The sequence below is a fragment of the Mandrillus leucophaeus genome, unplaced genomic scaffold (assembly GCF_000951045.1).
Source record: "Mandrillus leucophaeus isolate KB7577 unplaced genomic scaffold, Mleu.le_1.0 Scaffold177, whole genome shotgun sequence".
Taxonomy (NCBI): domain Eukaryota; kingdom Metazoa; phylum Chordata; class Mammalia; order Primates; family Cercopithecidae; genus Mandrillus; species Mandrillus leucophaeus.
The window spans coordinates 3,142,198-3,168,751 of record NW_012101776.1 but is presented as its reverse complement, the minus strand read 5'-3'; the positions used below and the strand labels follow the sequence as shown (position 1 = coordinate 3,168,751).

The 26,554-nt window shown below is 39.1% G+C and overlaps 1 protein-coding gene across 2 annotated transcripts in view; it reads left to right on the top strand.

The window, feature by feature from the left end:
* NSMCE2 (non-SMC element 2, MMS21 homolog (S. cerevisiae)) overlaps positions 1-26,554 on the top strand; it is a 271,887-nt gene that overhangs the window by 23,869 nt on the left and 221,464 nt on the right. The gene's annotated exons all lie outside the window — the stretch shown is intronic.

Genomic DNA, 26,554 nt, shown 5'->3' with positions numbered 1-26,554 from the left:
TTGTCTGTCTCTGCCCTGAATGTACCCTCTGTGATAGCAGGGGTTTTTGTCAGATGCCCCTACCCACTGCTATTGCCTATAAGTACATGATATACAGTAAGCACTCAATAAATGAATGAATATGTTTAAAACCTAACAGGAAAATTACTATAAAAATTTCCTCTGATTGTCTAGCTCATTTATCCATACATACCCACACACATTTTCATGGATTATACACTCCATCCATGCCTATACCCCATCCATATCCATGTACACATACATATGTATATATGTATATATAACCGTGGGTGATTTTACCCTCCCGGGTCCTTCGGCAGTGTCTGGAGACATTTCTGGCTGTCACAACTCGGGGGTGTGGGGAGTGTGTGTGCCCTGACCTCTAGGTATTCAGATGCTGCTAAACAGCCTTCAACGAATAGGACAGCCCTTGCACAGCAAAGAACTGGACAGCCTAAGCTGTCATTAGTGCTGAGGCTGAGAAGCTCTAATACACACACTAATGTATGCATACATACATACATATACACATACATAGTCACTGGTTAAAAAAATCTACTTAGAGAATTTTTGAAATTTGTAGTAGAAAGCATAGGCAATACTAAGGGTTCTTTAGGTCAATAATACTTGTACCTTTATTGTTCTTTTTGCTGGTAGTTAAGGCTTTTCCTTATTTTCAGAGTTGATAGCATTCCTCGTGTTTCCCTTATATTTTATGTTTCTTTATGTGTCGTATTTCCCTCGCTGGACTGTATGTCCTTGAGATTAGGATTCCCGTATAGCCATCCTCATGCCCCAACTCTCAGAGCTTGGCAGTGGACTTCGTATGGTTTAGGTTCTCTTTAAATGCTTATTGAGTGAACCAGTCAGTCAACCAACTAACTAAGAAATTTGGGTGTTGGATTGTAGAAGCCACGATAGGAATATTGACTCCACCCATGGAAATGGGCAAATGTTACAGATTAGACCCACCCCAACAACTGGATTGCTGGTTGTAAAGCAGTTACCAGCACACCCCTGGGCATATCTGACATTGGAGCAAATTTGCATTGGGTAGACAGGTTTGGAAAAGGGCTCTAAAGGTAACAAAGCCTATATACTGGAGGGACTTCAGAGTCACCCTTTGTCTCCACCAGTGAGAGTCCATGTACATTGATTTATGTCTTGGAAATATGTGAAAGATGTTTCTATTAAATCTTTCAGGCTGGGTTCAGTGGCTCATGCCTGTAATCCCAGCACTTTGGGAGGCCGAGTCACACAGATCACCTGAGGTCAGGAGTTCAAGACCACCCTGGCCAACACAGTGAAGCCCCATCTCTACTAAAAATACAAAAATTAGCCAGGCGTGGTGGCAGGTGCCTGTAATCCCAGCTACTTGGTAGGCTGAGGCACAGAATCACTTGAACCAGGGAGGTGGAGGTTGCAGTGAGCCAAGATTGCCCCACTGCACTCCTGCCTGGGTGACAGAGCAAGACTCTGTCTCAATAAATAAATAAATAAATAAATAAATAAATCTGTCTGTCTGTCTGTCTATCTATCTTTCTTTCTTTCTTTCATGGCCGTTAGTATATTATTTAGTCTTGACCTGGGAGATGCTTGCTGATGCAACTGTTTACAAAAATGTTGAAGTAGGTGAAGAAAAGGGAGCTTTCATAGCCTGCAATAGGCAAATACGAAATAAAGGTGTATGTTGTGGAAATCACTGAAAGAGGTCAGTATCCTCATCCTCACTCCGCAGAAGGGGAAATTAGGCTCATTGAGTTGAAACAACTTACCATAAGGCACACATCCAAGTTGGAAACTGGGAATTTGCATTTGGACCCAGTTTGCCCGACTCCAGCCCCATGACCTACATTTACTTGTGATCTCTTTCCTTTCTTTCCTCTTTCTGCTAACTATGGATGAATGGCAGTTAGTGATATATCAGACATCCAGTTCTTATTGCAAATATATGAGGCTTGTAATATTAATTCTATTTTACAAATGACAGAACTTAAAGCTCAGAAAGTTAATTTTTGGACCAAGGTCACAGCTAACAAACGGCAGAACATTTGAACTTGGCAAGGCAGTATGGCACATAGACTCATACACTTCTCACCACAGATCCTTCAGTGCAATGACAATGACAACAAAGTTAATTTTTAAAAATGAGATCAAAGATTTTCTTTCTTATGTTAAAAAAAATTATTATTATTTCCATTTTACTTGACCCAGCTTTCTATGACTTGTTTTTACTAACTTATTTCTGTGTACAGGGAAGGTTTGGAAGAAAGTCTTTTGTCAGAAACTCATCCTATTATGGGTAGTTGCTTTTATAATGTTAGAATTAGTTGCTCTGTGTATGCGTGTATGTGCGCACGCATGGGAGTGTCTGTGTTTTGAAAGGACAAATTAAAAACTAATCAATAGAGCAAGTCTTTGAAATTCCTTAACCTACTTACGTCATTGACAGTAATGTCTGTGATGTTACCTGTCATGGAGGCTTGAGTTTGCAAGGCTAGCTTTCCAGAGGTGATTTATTTTCTTCTAAGTGATATGTTTGCAGTTTGAGCCACAGAGCAAAGCATAATGCTTAATTATCACTACATGGGCCAATGGCCATACCGAAGATATATCTCTTGATCCAGTTTTCTTACTTAAGCATATAACTTTTTTTTTTTTTTTTGCGGTGGAGCCTCTGTCTGTCAACCACTCTGGAGGGCAGTGGCACGATCTTGGCTCACTGCAACCTCCACCTCCTGGGTTCAAGCAGTTTTCTTGCCTAAGCCTCCCAAGTAGCTGGGACTACAGGCACTGTCCTCTAAGACCTAAATGGTAAAGAAAGAATGGAGCAGAGCTTCATCAGATTTGCTTTTTTCTTGATTATTTATAATACAGTTACACAAAGCAGATGTATACAGTGGACTTGCAGTGGTGTCTATTAGCATTAGGGTAGCTGCTGCATACTTTTTAAAATCACCAATATTCAGCCTCTTTGGCCTTTTTGGTTTTTTTTTTGAGACAGGGTCTTGCTCTGTCACCCAGGCTGGAGTGCAGTGGCATGATCTCGGCTCACTGCAACCTCCGCCTCCCGGGTTCAAACAATTCTCACGCCTCAGCCTCCCAAAGTGCTGGAATTACAGGCATGAGCCACTGCTCCCGGCGTTCAGTCTCTTTGACTTTTTGTGTGCTTCCAAGTAAATTTTCCCCCTTCCTAAGATACCATAATTTGCCATGTCTCCATATCTCGATATCCTGATACCAGTTACTGCGTTTTCTTTGTTCCATGGGGCTTTTTGCATTTATGCCTTTTTTATTTTTATTTTTATTTTTTTTAAGAGATGGGGTCTTACTCTGTCACCCAAGCTCACAGTAGTCTCTACTGCCCTGGCTCAAATGATTCTCCCAACTCAGCCTCCCAAAGTAGCTGGGACCAGAGGCGCGCACCACCGTGCCCAGCTAATTTTTTTATTATTTGTAGCAACAAGGTGTTGCTATATTGTCCAGGCAGGTCACAAACTGGTCTTCCCTTTTAAATAGGACAAAGATCTCAGTGTGTTCATCTGATGTCTTCAGAGTCTGGGACTTATTTAATGCCTATTAGGTGTTGAATTCATATATAAATGTGTTAGTAACTGGCTTTCAAGACTGTGTTCTCTTAATACAAATATCTGGATCAAGAATGTAGAAAGTTACTTTCCAAAGTGAGAAAATAAGCCCTTTTGTTAATTTTTGAACCTAATTTTTAAAGACTGCATTCAATTTTTGTGTATGGAATGTCTTAGCCAGAGGTTCTCAAACTTGGGGATGCATCAGCATCATTTTAGAGAGCTTGCTGGGCCAGGCATGGAGAAGGCTCACAATTATAATCTTAGCACTTTAGGAGGCTGAGGTGGGCGGATTACCTGAGGTCAGGTGACCTCAGCCTGGCCAACATGCCCAAACCCCACCTCTACTAAAAATACAAGAATTAGCTGGGCGTGGTGGCACACGCCTTTCGTCCCAGCTACTCGGGAGGCTGAGGTGGGAGGATCACTTGAACCCAGGAGGCAGAGGTTGCAGTGAGCTGAGACTGCGCCGCTGCACTCCAGCCTGGGTAACAGAGCGAGACTGTCTTACAAACAAACACAGACACACACACACAGATTGCCGGACCCTGCCACTAGAGTTTTATTAGGTCTCAAATGAGTCTAAGAATGTGCATTTCTGAGAAGTTCCCAGGGTCTGCAGGTACTCTTTGAGAACCCTTCTCTAGTCAGTATTTCCCATTTGGTAGGAAATACCACTAGGTGGCACCAGAACACTTCTTATGAAGTAGCTCTTGGCTTTTTGAACAGTGTGTATTGATTGCACAGTTTAGGATTATATAAAAGATACAATCACTAAATTACTGGAATTTGGAGCCTGAATTACTTCATGTATATAAAAAGTAAAAATGTGTTGATTCTATTAAACCAGAGAGCTAAAGGACTACTAAGGTTACATTTTGAAATTAACTCTTCCAGGAATGAGGACTATACTTCTCACGTTTGCTGCTCTCATTTTCAGTTGTGTGGGTTAATCAGTTTCATTTACCAGTGATTGATGCAGATCCTTTCACAAAATAAAAATAAACATTTCATATGAATCAAAAGTATAAGTAGTATTTATTCTAAGTTAATGGATCTTGATTTTGTTTTCGATTTACACTTAAAAACCACTTTTAAAAGACTTATACATATTGTGTGCATAAATTTCTTGTAATTTTGTCCTTCTCCCAGTGGCCCAGTTTGGGACAGTTTTAGAATGTCAGAAAGGGTGAAATGTGCTTTCCTATTGGCTTCCTTAGTTAGAAAGGTGAGTAGTTTCCTTTTTAAGAGCTATTGAGAGGAAAGTTTTGGCTGCTGTTCACCTCACCTCACCTCCTGTTACCGTGGAATCTCACTCCATAAATTTCCAATCATTCCAACACCTCCAGATTTTCTTTCTTCCATCGACTGTAACAACCTGAAAGTTGGCATGGTTTCTCCACATGATGGCGTGTGTGGAAATAATTACTTGCTGTGTTCCCCTGTTTGCTAAGCTCTCCCATTCACATTAGGATGTCACTTTGTGAAACAGTAAATGAGTCACTTTTTAGTTTTTAAAACAGTGTGTATAGTATCTGAATACCATCTGGGTTTTTCTAGAATCCTGAGAATTATTCTATTAATTCTGCTTTTTTATCTTTGGAGCTGAAGCTTGGTTTAGGTTTCAGTGACCTAACAGGGTTTGAAAATGGCCACCACAGAAAAAACTGAATTGGAGTCACTCAATCAGATTAAAAATTAGACTAGCACCTTATTATGTATCTTTGATCATTGGAAATAATTGAGACTAGTTTAATGCTAAGCAAAGATGACAGCTTATGGAAGAAGTAGATAGAACAGACTTTAGGATTATTTTTGAGACATCAGATTCCTTTTTAAAAGACCCAAAATTTGGTATCTTCTAGTAAGCAGAAAGGAGCTTTTTATAGATTGGCAATTAACATAACTAAACCAACTTGATTATTCTAGTGAAGATTATTTTGTTATCCAGACCTATTTTTTCTCCCTTTTCTTTCTGTACTTTATAAATGCAATTATTTGTTATATATAAATGTAGAGCATTATTTATATATAGCAGTACTGTCCAGTTAAACTATAGTGTTAGCCACATGTGTAATTTAAAATTTTCTGCTGTCCTTATTACAAAAAGTAAGAAGAAAGAGGAAAAATTACCTTTAGAAATTTTTATTTAAACAAATATGTCTAAAATATTTTAACATATAATCAATATGAAAGTTACTAATATTATTTTGACTTTTTTGATACTAAAATTAGAATCTTACAGTATATGTCAATCTGGACTAGCCACATTTCATATATTTAGTGGCCACATGTGAAAAATGGGTACTGTATTAGATAACAGCACATATGTAGGTTATTTCATTTGTCGGTGACTGTGTCACAGAAGGGTAAGAAATCATAAGGGTGTTTAAATCAACTCATTATGTAACATTTTAGAAGTTTTGGAGAGTATTCAAATCAAGCCAGTTGGTAAAAATGAGTTATTATCTGTTGATTTCTTTTGTATCTGTCACTTTTCTACCCTAGATGTGATTGGTATTTTAATGCATAAAATACCAATTTTAAAAATAGTTTAGTCAGCCTAAAATGACTGACTTCTGAGGATCCTGCTAATATTTGCTTCTGTTTGAAATGTCATGATAATTTGAATCCACATCTACAATACTTTCATATTTTGTGGCTGATGTGGTAAATTAGTTTCTTATGGTATTGGGCAAGCCAGAAGTTAAGCCTGTTAACTTCAGCAGCCAGAATACTGTACTCTAGTTGCTATAAACAATTAGGCCTGTCAGCAATTGACCTTGGAAATGCTAATTTGCTTGTCCCTGGGTGCTGTCTCAGGCACTGGCTTTCTCTCTGTGGGTGGGAGTTATGAACCTAGTTTGGAGGAGAACTTGAGGCATTTGAGGCAAGCTCCAAGCAGATGTGCTTCTTGCTTCATTTTTGCATGTGACCAAGTCGCAAGAGGCGCATTCCTTGCATGAATTTCTTTGAAGGCCTTGTAGAATCAGACATGTATGCCCAGACTACAGTTGAGGGGAAGCTTTATTACCTTTGAATTTACCCTTCCCTCTTCATTCTACTGCACATCTGCCATAAAGAAGGTTGATTAAAAAATGCTACACAGTGATTTTCATCACTATTTCATTGTATTTCTTAAACTTATTGAAAAAGGACTTGGAAGGCATCTTTTATTAACTCTTTTGATTTTGTGTTTATTATTACTATTATAGTAGAGCCAGGAGAAAGTAGCCTGAATAAGTGAGGAGAAAGAGATGTTAGTTGGAAAAGCTGTAGATACATGGTGAGAGGTTATAGGTGGTGTGCTCAGTAGATGAAGGAGGGAAAGAGAGACTATTTATAAAAGTCAGAGTTACTGTCTTTTTAAACTGGTGGTGGCAGCAGTGGCAGTTTTTATTCCAAGACAAAGATTTGTGCTTCCTCTTCTTTTGGGCAGGTAATTTTGTCCCTTTATTGTACAATACTGATCCAAACATTTATTTGAGGTTGGTTGATTGCCACTGTTCTTCGGTAATTGTTAGCATTTTATGTTGATCAGTCACCAATTATTATTGGCTCTTGTCCTCAACAGGCTAATAATTTCATTAGCAGATGAGGCAAATAGGTATACTTGCAAAGAGCAGGAGAACTACATGGTAGTAAGTGATGTATGCCAAATGAGGAGACTGTGAGTCTGTATGTCTCAATCAAGAATCTGTGAATGAGTTTTGACATGTTATGACCTAGCAGCCTGATTCCGTATCCCATAGGCATACATCTTTTGTAGACTCTACTTAATAGGCAACTTAATAGTAGCCAATTCATGATGCTTTTTGTGTACCTGACATGTTATAAATGCCTTATGTGTATTTATTCATTTAATCCTTACAAAAATACTGTCAGGTAGGTATCATTACCATTATATATATGAGTAAACTGAGCCTTGAGGTTGACCAAGGACTAGATACTGTGTCTCTGAAGGAGTGGTTTTTGTTTTTTAACCACAATAATGGATTTCAGATTGGAAATATACATTTGAATTATTTACTTCTTGTATATTCTCACCCATCATCCTTTGTAACCCTAACCCCTTCCCAATTGCAGTAAGCTCTGAAATAAGTTCTCTTACTTACTCATTATTGACCTAGGCCTGTGCTCGGTGTAGATAGCTCTTTTGCAGAGCTCTGACACCATTATGCCTGAAGATGAGTTTTTCATTAAAACCATTTATAGAGTCCATTCTATGCTAACTCTAATGATTGACTTAGAAGGTTCTCCAGCTGAGCAAAAAAAAAAAAAAAAAAAAAAAAAAGCTGCCCATTATCTGAAATGTACTATGCTAGAAATACAAAGATATGAAGATACTTCAACAAATCTGTAGATCCTCACTAGGACTGTACGTCTTGATTACCATGAGTTGACTTCTTAGATCATCCTTGTTTGATTGTTTCTCCAGCCATAACCAAAGCATCTGGCATTTGCTTCCTGAAAAATGGTAGTTATTACCTTCTACAACTATTTTAAACCCTTGAGCATAACTTACAGAAGGTACCTGATGTCACTGGCTACATCCCCTTATACTCTATATACTCCAGTCATGGAGCCTGGGTGTAAGTGCCATCAACATATACTCTTTCAGCCTCTTGCCTCTGCTCACATGACTTCCTCTCCCTAGAATGCCCTTTCTCTGTTGAGTGCTTTGGGGGCACCAATTCATCTTTCAAGGATAAGCTTAAGTATCATCTTTTTTCTGCAGACATTCCTCTTCCACCCAAACCAAATTGATCTCTTCTTGGGTTCCTCTGTGTTTGTTGTACATTCATCCATCTAAACAATAGAGCACTTCTTTGCACTCATATTTCAAATATATACTATATACTATCTATATTTCAACCTTATACCTTAGCATAAGGTATTCTCACCACTAGATACAGCGGTTTGAAAAGACCAGTTAATAATATCCTGTTTCCCAGCCAAGTTGGGGCCTTGTGTTCCAGTCTCTGTGGCACTACTCAACTCTGCCATTTTCACTCAAAAGCAGCCATAAACAATATATAAACAAATGGTTGTGATTTGACCAGTAGTGGGCTGCACTTTACTTGTCCCTGGTCTACAAAAGAATCATTCTTTGATAGTTTTGTCTCATGTCTTTAAAAGCTAAGAATGGGTTAAAATTTCATAAAATCAAAATATAAAGTGATACCTGAAAAGGGATTATAGGGAAGATAGCAGAAATGGTTCTTGCAAATATTTTTTTTTCTGGCCAACTCATTAAATGACTGGTAGGAAATAATTTTTACAAAGACTACAGTATAAGCCTTGACAACTTCTATGTCATGGGTTACTGAAAAATCTTACCTATAAAGTTGTCCTGGGCTCAGGTGTGTTTATAATAAAGTTTATGTTTTAGTTTCCTCCTTTCCAAAAGCCCTTTACATTTTCCGAAGTTAGTTCCACAATATTTACTAAGCATCTACTCTCTGAAATTTAAAAATATGGAGATATCACTAAACAAATTTATAGATCTTATTGCAGTTATTTTTCTCTCTTAACAATCCTATGAAAATGAAGGAGACACTTGACAGATGAAAGAGCTAAAGCTCGAAGGGTTAAGTGACTTATCTGAAGTCACAAAGTTTGAGATGCTACTTACATCCAGAATATCTTCTGCAGTGCTAACCCACGTGCACATGTGCACACACACACAAACACACACACACAAGTGTGCATCTTGAGTACATCATGTCCTGTGCCAGTCCTATTTGCCTTTATATGTAGAGCTATTAAGTTTGGAACATTAAGTAAAGAATCTCTCATTATAGGATGCAATTTTGCTGTAATGAAATTCATTTCAGCAGATAATTTAGTGTTTAATCACCTTAAATTCTTCTTAATAGTATTTCACCTTGTTTTTTAAAAAAATTCCTCTCAGTCACTCCCTCTAAATTCCATTAGCTGTTTTATTCTTTTATTTCGTGACTTTTAAAAAATAACAACTTTATTGAGGTATGATTCACCCATTTTAAATGTACAATTTTGTGGTTTTTAGAATATTCAGATATACATAACCATCACCGCAGCCAATTTTAGAACATTTTCATCACTTCAAAAAAAAAATCCTGTATCCTTTAGCTGTTGTCTTCCTATTTTCCCATTCTCACTATTCCTAAGGAGCCACTATTCTACTTTCTGTCTGTATAGATTTGCCTATTCCCAGCATCTCATATAAATGGAGTAATGTAATATGTGGTCTTTTGTTACTGGCTGTTTTTTTAGCATAAGGTTTTCAAGGTTCATCCATGTTGCTGTATCAGTCAGTAAGTACTTTATTCCTTTTTATAGCTGAATAATATTTCACTATACTTCTGTTAAATTTATTCATAAACATTTTATTCTTTTTGATGCTATTATAAATGGAATTGTTTTCCTAATTTCACTTTTAGATTGTTTTTTGCAAGTGTGTAAAAATGCAATTGATTTTTGTATATTGATATGCTTGCATGAAACTTTGAAACTTTGCTGAACTCATTTATTTGTTCTCTTATTTTAATTTTCTAAAGTGGATTCCTCAGGATTTCTCTCTCTCTCTTTCTCTCTGTCTCTCTCTTGTCTCACACTGTTGCCCAGGCTGAAGTTCAGTGGGGTGATCAACAACTCACTGCAACCTCAACCTTCTAGGCTCAAGCAATCCTCCCACCTCAGTCTCCTGAGTAGCTGGGACTACAGGCTTGCACCACCACACCTGGCTAATTTTTGTATTTTGTAGAGACAGGTCTTGTTATGTTGGATAGGCTGGTCATGAACTCCTGGGCTCAAGCGATCCTCCTGCCTTGGCCTCCCAAAGTACTGGGATTATAGGTGTGAGTCACTGCACCCAGCCTCCTCAGAATTTTGTTGTTGTTGTTCTTGTTGTTGTTTTTTGAGACAGAGTCTTACTCTGTTGCCCAGCCTGGGGTGCAGTGTTGTGATCTCAGCTCACTGCAGCCTCCACCTCCCGGGTTCAAACAATTCTGCCTCAGCCTTCTGAGTAACTGGTACTATAGGTGCCCGCCATCACGCCTGACTAATTTTTATATTTTTAGTAGAGATGGGGTTTCACTATGTTGGCCAGGCTGATCTGGAACTCCTGACCTCAAGTGAACCACCCGCCGCAGCCTCCCAAAATGCTGGGACTACAGGCATGAGCCCAGCTAGGATTTTCTGCATACAAGATCATGTCATCTGTGAATGGAGATAGTTTTATTTTTTTTCTTTCCAATCTGGATGCCCTTTATTTCTTCTTCTTGCCTAATTATCCTGGATAGAACCTACAGTACAATGTTGAGTGAAAGTGTCAAGAGCATACATCCTTGTTACCGATCTTAGGGCAGCAGCATCTTTCATTATTAAGTGTAATGTTAGCTGGAGAGCTCCCTTCCTCCTGCAGTGGCCTTCTAATGCTCTTTATTGAGAAAGCTTCACATCATGCTGACTGTAAGAGAAAATGCTTCAAGCAGTTCCATCTATTATCACAGAGCGGGTATTGAAGGGTGAATTTTGAGCTGAGAGGCAATTAATTGATAACTGGCACAGAACATGAATAAGCAAGTGGAATAAAACTGTGAAGGTGCTATGATAGAAACTTATTTGCAGGAAACAGTGAAGGCACCATGGAGTTAGTGGTCACCTCTAGCAGAGGACCTTTAATAGAAATTCTGTACTGGAAATGAGTACATTAATGATAAGTAGGCATTCCCTAGAGAGTGGGAGAGGGTGTTTCTGAGGGTAGCAAAGATGAGAAGAGCTGTGAGCAGCTTGGTGTCAAGATCTGTGAACGCTAACAGGTTAGTCTGCCACAGTGTGCAGGATGCTGGCAGAAGGTAAGAGCTTATGAGTCAGAGACAAAAGTCTTTATCACCTGTTGCACATCAAACAGTGTGAGTATCATAGTTCACCTTGTTGTCCCCTGTCCAAAGTCCTGCTTTGGTGAGGAAGGGCCCAGGGTGATGCTGCGGAGGGTTTGTGTCACAGCTGAGGAACATGGGGCCTCAGGGACCCAGATTGTAATGGGCAGTAAACTTGCCTGACATTTGCCATGAAGGGAGACATCATCTTATTATACTGCCCTCTGATGTAGAAGGAGGCACAACCTCAATCTTCCAGGGTTTTGTTCATTATACAAACATCCTTGAAAACTATAAAAGAGCAGTTAGTCATCTGGGCATGGTGGCTCACACCTGTAATTCCAACACTTTGGGAGGCCATGGCGGGTAGATCACTTGAGGTTGGGAGTTCGAGACCAGCTAGGCCAACATGGTGAAAACTCCATCTCTTCTGAAAATACAAAAATTAACTGGACATGGTGGTGGGTGCCTACTCAGGAGGCTGAGGCAGGAGAATCACTTCAACCCGGAGGCAGAGCTGAGCCGAGATTGCACCACTGCACTCCAGCCTGGGTGACGAGACTCTGTTTCAAAAAAAAAAAGGGGAGGGGGACCGTTATTATCTTTGCTCACAAGATGTGAGGAGATGTGTGAAACCATGAAGAATAGTGTCCCAGCACCTGGCAGATTCAGGGAACTGCATGTTAACTTCAGCTTGGGCCTTTCCAAGAATTTTACCGCCACATATTATAGCTTCAGCACTTACTACCTCAAGAAGATGTAGTACCTTTCTTGATGCACAAAAGTCCTATTTGCTGCTGGGTTCCTTCTTTCACTTTTTGGCAAATAGGACATCATAGTACTTCTGTTGGCTAGGCAGAATAACCTCGAGCTTTCAGAAACAATTTTGGAATCAGGTCACTAGGTTCCAACTCAGCTCTGGCAATTATTAGCATTGTGTAAGTTTTGGTTCTCTCATTTGCAAAATGGGGATAATATTGTAAAATAGCAGTTAACATCTAGTAAGTATTTAACTTTGTACCCACACACATCTCCCTTATTCTCACCTTATTTAGGGTTGATGTGAGAATTAAATACTGTATATAAAATGCTTTTCACTTGGCACACAGCATTCTCATTTTATCAGTCAGTTATTTTGTTTTGCTTGTAATTATTTGGGTCTTTTGCAGGTGAGAGAGGTGGATGCTTTGGAGTTTTTGGCTCAGAATTGATAGTGTACATAATATAGGCAACCATGAGTTAAAATGCAAGTTCTGCTATCTACTAGCTCTGTGAGTTTGAACCAATTACTTCACTTCTTTAGGGTTCTTTTCCATGCATGAAAAATATGGACATTATCTCCTTTTCGTGGTTCCTGGTTTGATGAAACAGTTGCATGCTTTGCTGTCCAAGATTTACTTCTCACCTTGGTTGGTCAGCCTGTAAATGCTTGCTTTGGTTATAAAGGGAATTAGTGGGAAAATAATTTAAAGTGTATGTCTTACTGTTAGGATGGAGAGTGGCACTGAGATTGTGTGCTGAGGTCGGGGGAGTCCATGATAGGGAGGACCATGTATGTTTCTGTGTGGGGGGAGATTGTCTTCTTAATAGGAAAAAATGACATTTATATATGGTTTACGAAGCAGAAGTACGTTCTAGTTTTAGAAAAATTAGTATGGGATATCATATCAAGCAAAAAAAGATGAGTGCTCCTGTGGGATAGACTAAAATAGATGTTTAAACCAGTTGACAAAGAAAGATTATGTAATGTGTTACATAGAAGATGCAGTTTTTGTTAGTTCTCTCTCTCTTCTCCTGGAATGGAGCCTTCCAGAGTTCTTGGGTCATTCTGGAGTTTGTTGAGCGTTACGCTATATCTGCCTTATCTTTGTTTTCTCAGTGGTAAGCTTATAAGGAGTTTGGAGTCTTGGCTGAAACTTAATAATACAGGTTGAGTGTTCCTTATTTGAAATGTTTGGGACCAGAAGTGTTTCAGATTTCAGATTTTGGAATATTTGCATATATATATAATGAGATATCTTGGGGATGGGACCCAAGTCTAAACATGAAATTCACTTATGTTTCATACACACATAGCCTGAAGGTAATTTTATACAACATTTTAAGTATTTTGTTCATGAAACAGAGGTTTGTGTTAAGTACTTATGTGTGGAATTTTCCGCTTGTGGTGTCATGTCAGCGCTCAAAAAAGCTTTGGATTTTGGAGCATTACAGATTTTGGATTTTTGGATTGGGGATGTTCACCTTTATTAGAAATACAGCATTGACTAAAATAGGCATGGCCATTGTGCTCTGAGCAGAAGCTGGAGAGTCTAGGAGAGGGCCAGACTAGTGGTAGTAGGCTCTTGTTAGTCAACTTAAGAAGCTCAGACTTTAGGGCAATGGGAAGGTATTAAAGAGTTTCAAGACAGGAATTGGATAATTTTATTTTGCATTGTTCTCTGGCCATAATGTGGGAAATGGCTTCCTAGTAATGTGCCTGGAGGTGGGCCTAACAGTTGGGAGGTTGTTGTAGTAGTTCCCATGTATGAAGTAATAGTGACTTGGACTAGCAAGGTGGTAAGGGATTGATGAGAAGTAGATCAATTTATAAAAAACAGAGGAGGAGTAATTGATGAAACTTGATGGTTTATTGAATATGGAAATTGAGGAAAAGGAAGAAGTCAATGGTGATACTCGAATTTCTGACATAAACATCTATGTTAGTGGAGACCCCATTTTCTAAGGTGGTGTGATGCTTTGCTATTGCCACTGGAACAAAGTACTACAAACTTAGTGGCTTTAAACAGCACAAATCTCAAGCCTGAAGTGAATCTTACTGGGCTAAAAGCCAAGTGTGGCAGGGCTATGTGCCTTTATGGAGGCTCCAGGGGAAAATCATTGTCTTGCCTTTTCCAGCTTCTAGAGGCAGTGCACATTCCTTGCCTGGTAGCCGTCTTGCATCTTCAAACCTGGCAATGGCCCATTAAGTCTTTCTCATCCTGCATCACTATGACATTGACTAACCTGCTTTTCTATTTCATTAATAACGGGCCTTGTGATTACATTAGGTCCACCCAGATAAGCCTGGATTCACTCCCCACTGCAAAGTCAGCTGATTAACAATCTTATTTCCATCTATAATCTTAATCCCCCCTTTCCATGTAACATAACATAATTGTGGCACTGGGGGATTATTAGAGGGCCATTAATCTCCTCACAGCAGATGAGACCACGTTTTAGAGAGGAAATGAATTTAATTTTAGAGATGTATCCAAGTGGGGATGACAAATAAACAGTTGGTTTTTGAGCTTGGGATGAAGATAGAGGTTTGACAAAAGCCTATACGTGAGACTCGAAGCCATAGAATGAATGTTTATGTCTTAGACGGGGAGGGAATATGTGAAATGACAAGAGAGCCTGGGCCAGTGTCCTTTGGGTTTGGGTAAAGTTGCAGGTAGTGAGATTGAGAAGGAGCCACTAGAGTGTAGGAGGAAATCTAGAGGAATTCGGTTTTAAGGAGGTTGGTAATGACCTTTGTAGACTATTCTATGTTTGGCCTGAAAGGATGCTTAAACATCTTTTTAAACCTATTGCTATTACAGATTAGGAAATTGAGGCCCAGAGAGATGAAGTCACTTGTCTAAGATTATATAACTAGTTAATAGAAGTGCTTCTTCATTCCTACTTCAGTTTATTTGCCACCCTGCAACTCGGGTCCATTAAATCTTTTCATTTTGAAGATAGTGTTAGGCAAAGATTTGGATGTGTGTGTGTGTGTGTGTTTCACACACACTGAGTGTGCTCTGAATACTGAGAGCAAATTGCTGGAATAATGTCTGACTGGTGCCTTATTTACATGCAAGTTAAAAATTGTTTATACTAAATAATAGAATTAATAATTACTTTTTAAATCATGTCAACTTTTCTAAATACAACTTCATCTCTTTTTGCAGTTTCTTCCACCTCATTTTGCAGTCTCTCTCTAGCCTTATTTTTTCAATGAGTTTTTTATTTTCGAATGATGTTAGATTTGCAAAAGTTGTAGATAGTGGAGTTCCCATATACCCTCACACAGTTTCCTCAGCTGTTAAGAAGATCTTATACCTCCATGGTACATTTGTCAAAACTAAGAAACAACTCTGGTACATTACTATTTAGTAAATTCCAGACTTTATTTGGATTTCAGTGATATCCTGTTAAAGAACATTGTCTGGGATCCAGTCCAGGATATCACATTGCATTTAATCATTATCTTCGTAGACGCTTCTTAGTTGGTTTCACTTTTTCTTTCTTATAATCCTGATAGTTTTGAGGAATCCTGCTTAGATGTTTTGTAGAATGTCTCTCAGTTGGAGTTTGTCTGATGCTTTATTATGATTCGACTTGCATTACAGGTTTTTGGGAGGAAGAGCACAGAGGTCAAGAGCCCTTCTTATCACATCACATCAAAGCTAGTGCAAGTCATCAACATGACCAGTAATGTCAATCTTGGTCAGCTGGCCCTAGTAGTGTTGGTCAGGTTTCTTTACTGGAAAGGTACTTTTTTCTTTCTTTTCCCTCTACACACTATTTTTTGGAAGCAAGTAACTTGCTGTATCCACACTCAAGGGGACATAATTAAACTCTGCCTCCTGGAGGAGTAATTATCTATGTAAATTATTTGGAATTCTGTAAAGAGTTTTATTTTCTCTGCCTCTGCCCCTGCCTTAGGATCAGCTATTTTCCCAAGGGCCCTGGTTCTTTTTGACTGGAAAGGGGCATTGAGAAACCAATATCTGGGCTCTAGATGTGCTTGCAGCTACCAGAAAGTGACTGCCTCTAAGCCCTTTCAGCAGACAGAGCTAGGAAATATGTGTATTTAGGCTAATGTATGTGTACATACATATCTGTCACTTGTATATGTATTCATCTGTATCTGTATTAAGGTGAACATGTGTTCACACCATTATCTTCAACTCTAATCTAGTGCTACGTGGGTAAATTCTATTCTTTTTCCCTGCTGATTTGTAATTTCTCTCACAACATTAAGAAACCGGACTCCCACCATCCACCGTACATTTGCTTCTGTGTGTGCCTCCAGTATACATGTAAAGCATTTTCAGAATTATTAACCTGTACTTCTGTGACAAACAAGTTCATCAGCTAGCTTAGGGTTTATGAACAGTTCTTTTGCCTTTAGTGTTAGGGTTTTCAGTCAGAACACCATTTCCAAGGTTACTTAGGTCATTTCCCTTTGTCCCCCACTCCCTTCAGTGACATTTGTCATACATTTGCAGTACAGTTACATTGTTTTGTCATAGTCTGGATTCTATTACAGGATCCCCTCATTCATGATTGTTGCGTTGTGGTAGTTTATTATTATTATTTTTTGGATACATTATAATTATTTATGAGTGAAATTTGCATGGGTCTTGACATACTGCAATCTCTTTTTGAAAATATGTAGGTACTTGGAAAATATACACACTGAAGACATACTAGAATGTTTGCTGGCAGCAGTGTAAGGCTAAGACCAGAGCGGTGAATGAAGCTGCCGTCGGATTTATAGGTCAGCAATCTGGGTTAAAGATGTTCTGCTTTCCGAGGTCAGAATTCACTCATATATAACAAACTTTCAGTAGGCAAGAGACTAAAGATGCTTGGGTTTAGAGAAGGAGGCAGATCTCAAATATAAGGCCAAGAGTTGAATTACATCATTACATCAGGATGTAGATACTGGAACTTATGCACACCTTGCCCAGCCAACTGGTGCAACACTATGGTAGCTTTGCATTGAGTTCTAACATGGAAAAAAAATGCTTAGAGATTGTAAGTACTTGAGAGGAGAAATTATGTCTCTTTGAAACCCCTACAGAATTGTTTCTTAAACTGCAGTCTTAGAGGCACCTGGGATATGTATTTTAAAAATGCAAAATTGGAGCTTCTGAAAGCAGAGCTCAGAAATCAGCATTTTAAACAAGCATCCCAAGTAATTCTGATGCATCGTGAAGTTTGAGAGCCCTATCCCCTCACTTTGAATGGTGAAGTGCCTTGCACAAGTAGCTGCACCGTGTGTGTTTACTAAATTGAATTGCAGATAAGTAAAAGTTCTTAAGTTCCAGAATTCAAATCTGGGCAGCCTGTCTCCAGAGTATGTTAACAACGTTGTAAAAGCTTTGCTTTGGAGGATTCATGTCATGCATCCCTATAGTTTCTCAAGTAAATTAAGCCAAGAAATAATTGCCATTTTGGTGTTTCAGCAACTAAAAATATACGTGTATTCATTTTCTTCTTTTTATGGGGGGTTGGTGGGTACAGGATCTTGCTCTGTTGCCCAGGCTGGAGTACAGTGGCGCAATCATAGCTCACTGTAAACTGCAACTCCTGGGCTCAAGCCATTCTTCCACCTCAGCTTCCTGAGTAGCTGGGACTCTAAGCGTACACCATTGCACCTGGATAATTTTTCAAAAAATGTTTTGTACAGACATGGTCTCACTATATTGGCCAGCGTTAAGCAATTCTCCTACTTCTTTGGCCTCCCAAAGTGTTGGGATTACAGGCATGAGCCCCTGTGCCCGACCTGTTCATATTCATCTGTGTTCAGCTCTCTAGGAAGCAGTGTGATAGCAATGTTCTTGAATCCTAAGAAGAGGCATGTATCTTAAGACAATTTTTAAATTTAAAAAAAAATTTTTTTTTTTTTGAGACAGGATCTCACTCTGTTGCCCAGGCTGGAGTACACTAGTGTAGTCTCAGCTCACTGCAACCTCCACCTCCTCAGGCTTAAGCAATCCTCCCACCTCAGCCTCCCAAGTAGCTGGGACTACAGATACACGCCACCACGTTTGGGTCATTCTTTGTATTTTTAGTAGAGATGGAGTTTTGCCATGTGGCCCAGGCTGGTCTTGAACTGCTGACCTCAAGCGATCCATCTCGGCCTCCCAAAGTGGTGGGATTATAGGCGTAAGCCACCCGCACCCAGCCCAATTTTTAAATTGTTAAAAATGGGTACAATACTTAAGAAATGATTTGGCAATGTCATATGAATGTAAAAGTACAGTAACATAGAGCATGAGATAAGACTGTAGGTTTATAGACCCTTAGGCCTAAAATGCACTTTACAGGTCATCTAATCCAACTCTCTTAAAAATAAGGAAACTGAGCACCAGTAAGATTAAGTTATTAACTCAAAGTCTCAGAGCAAATTGACACTTTCAGACATCCTGATTTCAATCCAATATAATTTCCACTTTCATTCTGCTTCTATCTTCAGTGTCTCTATGAAACGATTAAAAAATTTATTAATTAGATTTTAAAAATCCATTTTAAATTAAAAACTGCAGATATTCACTAGAGGATGACAATTTATAGCTGAAATTAGAAGCAAATCTACTAAATTTAGAAGGAATATTCAGTGCAGTTGCAAAAAATAGATGTGAGTAAATGACTAGGATATTTAAGTAGAAGTTTGTTTTAAAACAGACATTTCTATGGAATGCTTTATTTTGGGATCTTACATCCAGTTTTGGTTTTCTAGCTTAATGAAAGACTAAAATAATCCAGGGGTGTAAAATGGGAAAACAGCTGGTTGAGTTCTACATTTGTTGAAAACATTGATTTGAAGTAATAGTTTATTTTTGTCTTTAAATTCAGCCGGGTGTGGTGGCTCATGCCTGTAATCCTAGCACTTTAGGAGGCCAAGGCAGGTGATTCACTTTAGCTCAGGAGTTCGAGATCAGCCTGGCCAACATGGTGAAATCCCGTCTCTGCTAAAAATACACAGAATTAGCGAGGCATGGTGGGTCACACCTGTAATTCCGCCCCACCCCCCCCCACCGCCGCCCAGCTACTCGGTAGGCTAAGGCAGGAGAATTGCTTGAACCTGGGAGGCAGAGGTTGCAGTGAGCTGAGATCATGGTACTGCACTCCAACCTGGTCAACAGAGCAAGACACCATCTCAAAAAACAAAAACAAACAAAAAAAGAAATTCTGTGAAATCAGAAAGAATCTCAGAGAAAACGCCATTTATGATTTTTAACTTTATATTACACGTTAGAACCGTGGATCTCAAATTTTATCACTAAGCAGAATCACCTGGAGGACTTGTTAAACTACAGATTGCTGGGCTCCACCCCAAGGCTTCAGATTCAGGCCTCTGGGGAAGGACTCGAGAATCTACATTTATAACAAGTTCCCAGGTGATGGTGATGGTGCTGCTAGTTCAGTCCAACCACACTTTGAGAATTAGAGAAAGCAAATTATAATACAAATCTATCATACTCTGGTGAGGGGATTATATATTAAAAGCTGGTTTCTTTCATGTATGTTATGTAAAAAATTTGTATTGATGAATGTTTTCATACTTAACAGAAAAACTGTAATGAGGACACCCAGACACTATATTATGAAGACTTCTGTGTCATTATGATGAGATTTCATTATATTAAATGTGGTTTAAACTATGTAGTTAAATGTACTTTTTTAGTAATAGAGTTACTATTAGAAGTGGAAGTATTATGGCAGGTCTGAAAATGTGGGATGTGTGTGTGGAGTATATTAAGGGAACTCTGTAGTCACTCCCCATTCTTGTCAACACTTGCTACAGGCAGTCTTCTCAATTTTAGCCATTCTAATAGATATGCAGTGGTATCTTATAGTAGTTTTAATTTGATTTTTCTAATGATTTTTTTTTATTTTTGGTAGAGGTGGGGTCATGTTTTGTTGCCTAGGCTGGTCTCGAACTTCTGGCCTCAAGTGATCCTCCTGCCTTGGCCTCTCAAAGTGCTGGGATTACAGATGTGAGCCACTGTGCCTGGCTGGTTTTTTTGTTGTTGTTGTTTTAATTGACAAGGCCAGCATGTGATCAAGTAGTACAAATGTAATAGTAGTATTATAGTCTTCATTGTTTAACTTATGGCTGTAGTTATTGCTTTTTATTCTCAAGTTCATCTTTAAAGTGACAACTGAAGCATGTTTAAGTAAGGCAGATCAACTTGGTCAAAGGAATTTGATTGTTATTTATCCTGGGAAGCAAAGATTTACAGGATAGGAGATATTTGATGGCTACCTTCAGATCTTTGAAGCACTAGAATCTGGAAGAGACTTGAGACTTTCTGTTTGACCCAGGAGGTAGCTCTTCTATAGCTCTGGAGTAGAAGACCAGAATTTACGACCTGCTTCTGATATTGAGGTGGAAGTAGTTAACCTCTCTGAGCCTCAATTTCCTTAACCATACGAAGCAGAAAATAAAATCACTCTATGCAGAAGTTATATGGTGTAAATAAGTTAATGTGTGTGAACGAGCAATTTGGATGTATTGTTGTCATTGCCTGGCAGTGTTCTAGGGAGGCGCTGAATCAGCTCTGTCTTTGGAAGGACTCTAATAAATAGAACTGTTCAGCGGTGGAACAAGCTTTGCCATCACACTAAGAGCCAAACAAATTCCAGATAGTTATATCAGGGCTTTTTAGGAAATTTTACATGGGGTAGAAGTTTGTAAAAGCTCTTTGAAAGAAGACACAGTATTTGCCTTATTCACCACTGTGTCCAGGGCACCCTGTACAGTGCTAGGCACATGGTCTGCTCAGTAAATATTTGTCAAATGAGTGAATGGAAGTTCCTCCACTAATACTCATATTCTAATCTTTGTTTAGCATCACATTTTTTGTTTTTAATATAGTATGTGTTGTCTTCTGTATTAGTCTGTTCTCATGCTGCTAATAAAGATATACCTGAGACTGGTAATTTATAAAGGAAAGAGGTTTAATTGACTCACAGTTCCACATAGCTGGGGAGGCCTCACAATCATGGCGGAAGGCAAAGAAGGAGCAAAGTCATGTCTTGCATGGTGTCAGGTAAGAGAGCGTGTGCAGGGGAACTCCCCATTATAAAATCAGATCTCATGAGATTTATTCACTGTCACAAGAACAGCATGGGAAAGACCTGCCTCCATGATTCAGTTACCTCCCACTAGGTCTCTCCCATGACACGTGGGAATTATGTGAGCTACAATTCAAGATGAGATTTGGGTGGGGACACAGCCAAACCTTATCATCTTCCCACAGGTATTTATTTGCCCTTATGTTGCTATTTTATAATGGAAATTTTGTCATTAAACTGAACCAGACACTCATTTTTCTTTCTCTTCACCTACTTACTGAAGAGTAGAGCACAGAGATACAATTTTCATCATGAAACTTCCTGGGAGTAGTTTCTCCTCAGGTATAGCTGTTTTTAATTTACTTCCGCTGTTTCTATAAGTATTTAAATTTCTGTAGTCCTTTTCAAAAGGGATGCCTTACACATGGAATATTTCCATGGGATTACTGTCCCAAGAACCTCATAGCAATGGCCTCTGAGGAGAGCATTTGGGGATTGGAGATACCACAAGATGGTACTGTTTGAATTTTTCAACCATATGCTTGATTACTTTTTTAGCCATATGCTTTATTAATTTTACAAACATTTTTTAAGTGGGTGGAGAAGTCCCATGATTCAGTAGATACTAGCTTAAGTGAAGAAGAAGATTTGTATTGGGAATATTGCAAAGTACAGTTAATACAGCAAAATACCCCCATTTGTAAAGAGACTCTTGTGTTTGAGGCATCATGTTGAGTGCTTTACCTACATTCTCATTTAATTTTTTCAATAATCATATGAAGGCCAGGCGCAGTGGCTCACACCTGTGATCCCAGCACTTTGGGAGGCCGAGGTGGGAGAATTACTTGAAGTCAAGAGTTCAAGACCAGCCTGGCCAACGTGGTGAAACCCCATCTCTGCTGAAAATACAAAAATTAGCCAGGTGTGTTAGTGGGTGCCTGTAATCCCAGCTACTCAGGAGGCTGAGGTTCAATCCCTTGAAGAGGTTGCAGTGAGCTGAGATCGTGCCACTGCACTCCAGCCTGGGTGACAGAGCGAGACTCCATCTCAAAAAAAAAAAAAATTTATATGAGATTTAAGCCTCACTTTCTTTTGTCGTGGCTGCCACAAATTCATGCAAGAGCTTTGCTATTTGGTCAAAGCCAGGCTCTGTTTCTTAAGCCTCTTGGGTTTCCAAGTCATGCAACTGTAGGTAAGACTTGAGTACAGCCAAAGACTTGAAGACCAGAGAGAAGTGGCAGTTGTTAAAATTATGTTGCCTGGGAAATGCTCTTGTGGCCTTAAATTCACAGTTTCTTTTCAGTCTACCAGATATTAGATAGCAATGGACAAGAAGGATGTGGAAAAAAGATAAGTCAAATGAAAGACACTTGGCCGTGAAGATTCAGAGGCTTTAGGTAGCCAAAGGGGGTCTGTGGATATGCTTTAAAATGACAAATTCCTATAGCCTGAGTTTCATAGTGCTTTTGATGACTGGCAGAGGTTGATTTCTATGATTTTTATTAATTGAATTCATCATATAATTTATTTCAAACGTATTTTGAATTATACCACTACCACAGTCGTTTATAGAATATTAACATACATTCTAAGGATATATCTGACTATATTATGAAAGATGTCATGGTCTTCATCACTCTGAGGTAGAGCAATTTATTTAAGTCAGTCAGTCTCTCTTTCACTTTCTCTCTCCCAAAAGAAGGTAATGTTTAGGAGAATTCCTTTAGGTACAGAACAGATTATTCTTTACTCCCTGACTTTTGCATGAAGGGTATATTACTGATTTCTGTGTAGTAGTCCAGACACTGGCATGTGCCTTCCATGCTGACTTTGTCAGTCTTGAGGTCAGTCATAACTCCATCATTTATTAACTGTGTCATCTGGGACAAATGATTTAGTGTCTGTGAGCATCTGTTTCTTTATCTCTACAGTATGTTTAATTACACTGAATTCACGTTGTTGTAACAAAGGACTGGATAAGGTAGTAGGTGCAGAGTGCCTGGCACGAACTCAGTGCTCTTTGAAGATCTGTTCTGTCTTAAAAATCTATGTCCTTCTCCTCTCTTCATTCCCAAGTGTTTTTGTTTGACCATTTTAACTCTAACGCAGTCTCTGTGGAGAAGAGTGAGGCATTTGTTTAGCCTCTACCCCAGTCTGGTGAACATCTGATGAACACGTACTCATCCTTCAAGACGCAGTTCAAGTTTGCCCTCACCAGCTAAACCTGTTCTTTCTATAGGCAGTGTGAGCTGCCCCTTCTTCTTGCTTTGAAACATTTTTCCCCTCTGCCTAACATGTGGTGAGTGCTCACTAAGCATTTGCTGGGCAAATGAGTTTCTGAACTTGGGGGAGGGGGTATGGTGTTTACAAAGCTTCTTATGGAGCATTGCAGTCTTGTGAGTTCAGTTTCATGCTTTAGAAGTTAGTAAAAACAGTCCAGAGAGCTAAGAGAGCTAAGAAGATGGTTTTCACTTGCTACCTTTTGGTTCCAAGGGCAAAGCACTTTCAGTATTTAGACTAATTACACTTGCAGAATAGTTATCTATTCTGTAATAATAATAATGACAAATATTTTGTTAATGTGAGCCAGGCCCTGTGCAGATCATTTTACCTACATTATCTCATTTGGTCCTCATATCAGCTTTCTGAAGTAGGTACTGTTATTGTACCCATTATATATAAAAGGAAATTGAGACTCTAGTAAAATGACTTGCCAAAAACTACACAGCTAGCATGTAATTTCATAAAGCCTAGATTTGAATGAAATCTAATTCCGGAGCTGGCTTTTTTTGGTTACTGTATTACATTGTCGCTCTTCTGTGTCACAGTGATGAGGGAATTGTGTTGGTGGGTGAACTAAACGCAACTATAAAGGTGACTACTTCTTGAAGATTTCTCCCATAGTCACTGTGTTTGTAAAGAACCCCTGACACTTACTAGCTTATATCTTGCACTGCTAACTCTTCACTGTGATTTCTAGTGAGTGGCAGTTATAAAATGTGTATTCAGTTGTTGTTGTTGTTGTTGTTGTTGTTTGGGGATGGAGTTTTGCTCTTGTTGCCCAGGCTGGAGCGCAATGGCGCTATCTTGGCTCACCGCAACCTCCACCTCCCAGGTTCAAGAGATTCTCCTGCCTCCGCCTCCCAAGTAGCTGGAATTAACAGGCATGTACCACCATGCCTGGCTAATTTTGTATTTTTAGTAGAGACAGGGTTTCTCCATGTTGGTCAGGCTAGTCTCGAACTCCTGACCTCAGGTGATCCACCCGCCTCAGCCTCCTAAAGTGCTGAGATTACAGGCATGGGCCACTGCGCCCAGCCATGTATTCAGTTTTAATTTTGCCACACTAATATATATGTGGGGGAATAATTACAAGTTCAAAGTGCAGTATAGTAAGAAGTAACCAAGTTTCTATTAAATATTGCTCAAGAAGTAAGTCATTAAATTCAACTCCTGATAAATATGTGATTACTTAACATTAGGCTCCCAGGGCACCCCCAGCGCGCATGCGCACACACACCCACGCTCATAGAGGTAGGTGCATGTATAGCGTATGTTGCTAGAGATAGTTGGAGTTATAGTTTCAGAGAAGAGGGTTTTTTTTGTGTGTGTGTTGCATTTTGGTGGGTGGGGTCAGGGGTATGCTTGATACTGTGATTTGTTTTATTTTATCCAAAAAGAATAGATGCCTTATTTGCAAAATGTAGAAAAATCAAGTTTTAATTTGAAGGGATTAGGAAATACTCATATTCTGTTTCAGAAAGTAAAATCTCCCAATATACGTCCCATTTATTCTAAGAAATTTAAAATACAATCAGACAATCCCTTGCTGCCTTTTCTTCCTTCCTCCTTGCCAAAATGGACATATGTACTTTATGACATTTAATATTTATCAGAGTCTTCTGAGTATATGAATCATGTTGAATTGGAGTCAGCAACCCCTTAAGGACACTAAATGTCTGCTTTGTCTTAGCCTGGTATTTTACTAATAAAATGTGTGGAGTTGAATTTAATCCACTATATATAATTGGTGGTATTCCTGTTCAGACATGCCTGTACATGGCTTTGTAGAATAAAAAACACCTGATTCTGCGATTGTTATTGTTTAGGACCAACTTTCAGGAAACATCTTGGCCATGGGCAAAACTATACAGTTGAATCAGGGACATAAAGTTGGAAGGAATAAGTCGGAGAAATTTGTCTTCAGCGTGTGCCTCCCTAACATACACATATACACACAGACACACATACAGGTGTCCCAGTTGTAAAGGTAGAGAAGTTTTACGGACTCATAAGGTATGAAGTGTTTGGTTCTGTTCTGGAGATTAGGGAGGATTCTGGAAAAGGACCTTGTAGCTGAGATCATAGGAAACAGCAGAGCAAAGCAAAATGGTATCTGGTAGTGTAATGAAGTAGTATAGAGATAAATGTGTATGGATGTAATAGGGAAAAGAGGTGGGGAAAGTGTCTTTATTTTCATGTCTGGTTCATTAAAGGCAGTTCTACTGAAGACCTGGTGGTTGTTGAAGGATCTTATTTTGCTCTGGGTACCATGTACTACAGGACCTGTTTCATCTCTGCTTCCCAAGCCTCGGGCTGGGCCTCAGGGATTCTCTCCAGTGCATGCCTTAGGCTACAGCTATGGGGCAGCTGTGGTTAGGGAAGGGCCCTATTTAGAGTAGTTGGTCAAAAAGCACATCACTTCTGTCCCTTTCTTGCAGAACTGGTTGCTGCTCTGGAATGAAAGTTTGATTGGTCTGTTAGCCATGCCCATCTGGACTTGGGAAAGCCAAGAGAAAGAATCTTCTGTTCCCTCATCTGCTGGTGCTTTTTAACCTGTGGCCTTAGAAAATGGCATTATACTGAACAGACCTTAGACAACGCTGGAACTGGCGCTGGATAAACTCATGAGTCCATGCTGTGCTACATACGGACCGTATTACTACAGGCTTACTACCTACATCTCTTAGCCACAAAGGACCTGGAATTGGTCTTGCTTGAGAGTCTACATCTATAACAATAGCTAGTTTGTTCCCTCCCTTCTTTTCCTTTCTTAGATGATCCTTTCTCCTTCATTTTGCCCCTAGCCTTTCACATTTGAGACAACCAGTATTGCTTTTATTCTTTCATACTTATTTGTTCCTCATTCATCATCATCTTCTCATTGAAGTCTTATGAATTTTAAGTTGAATTTGATTATAACACAAAATCACCCATTTCTGCTTTATGTTTGTTGATCATATAACTTTAATGCCTATTCAA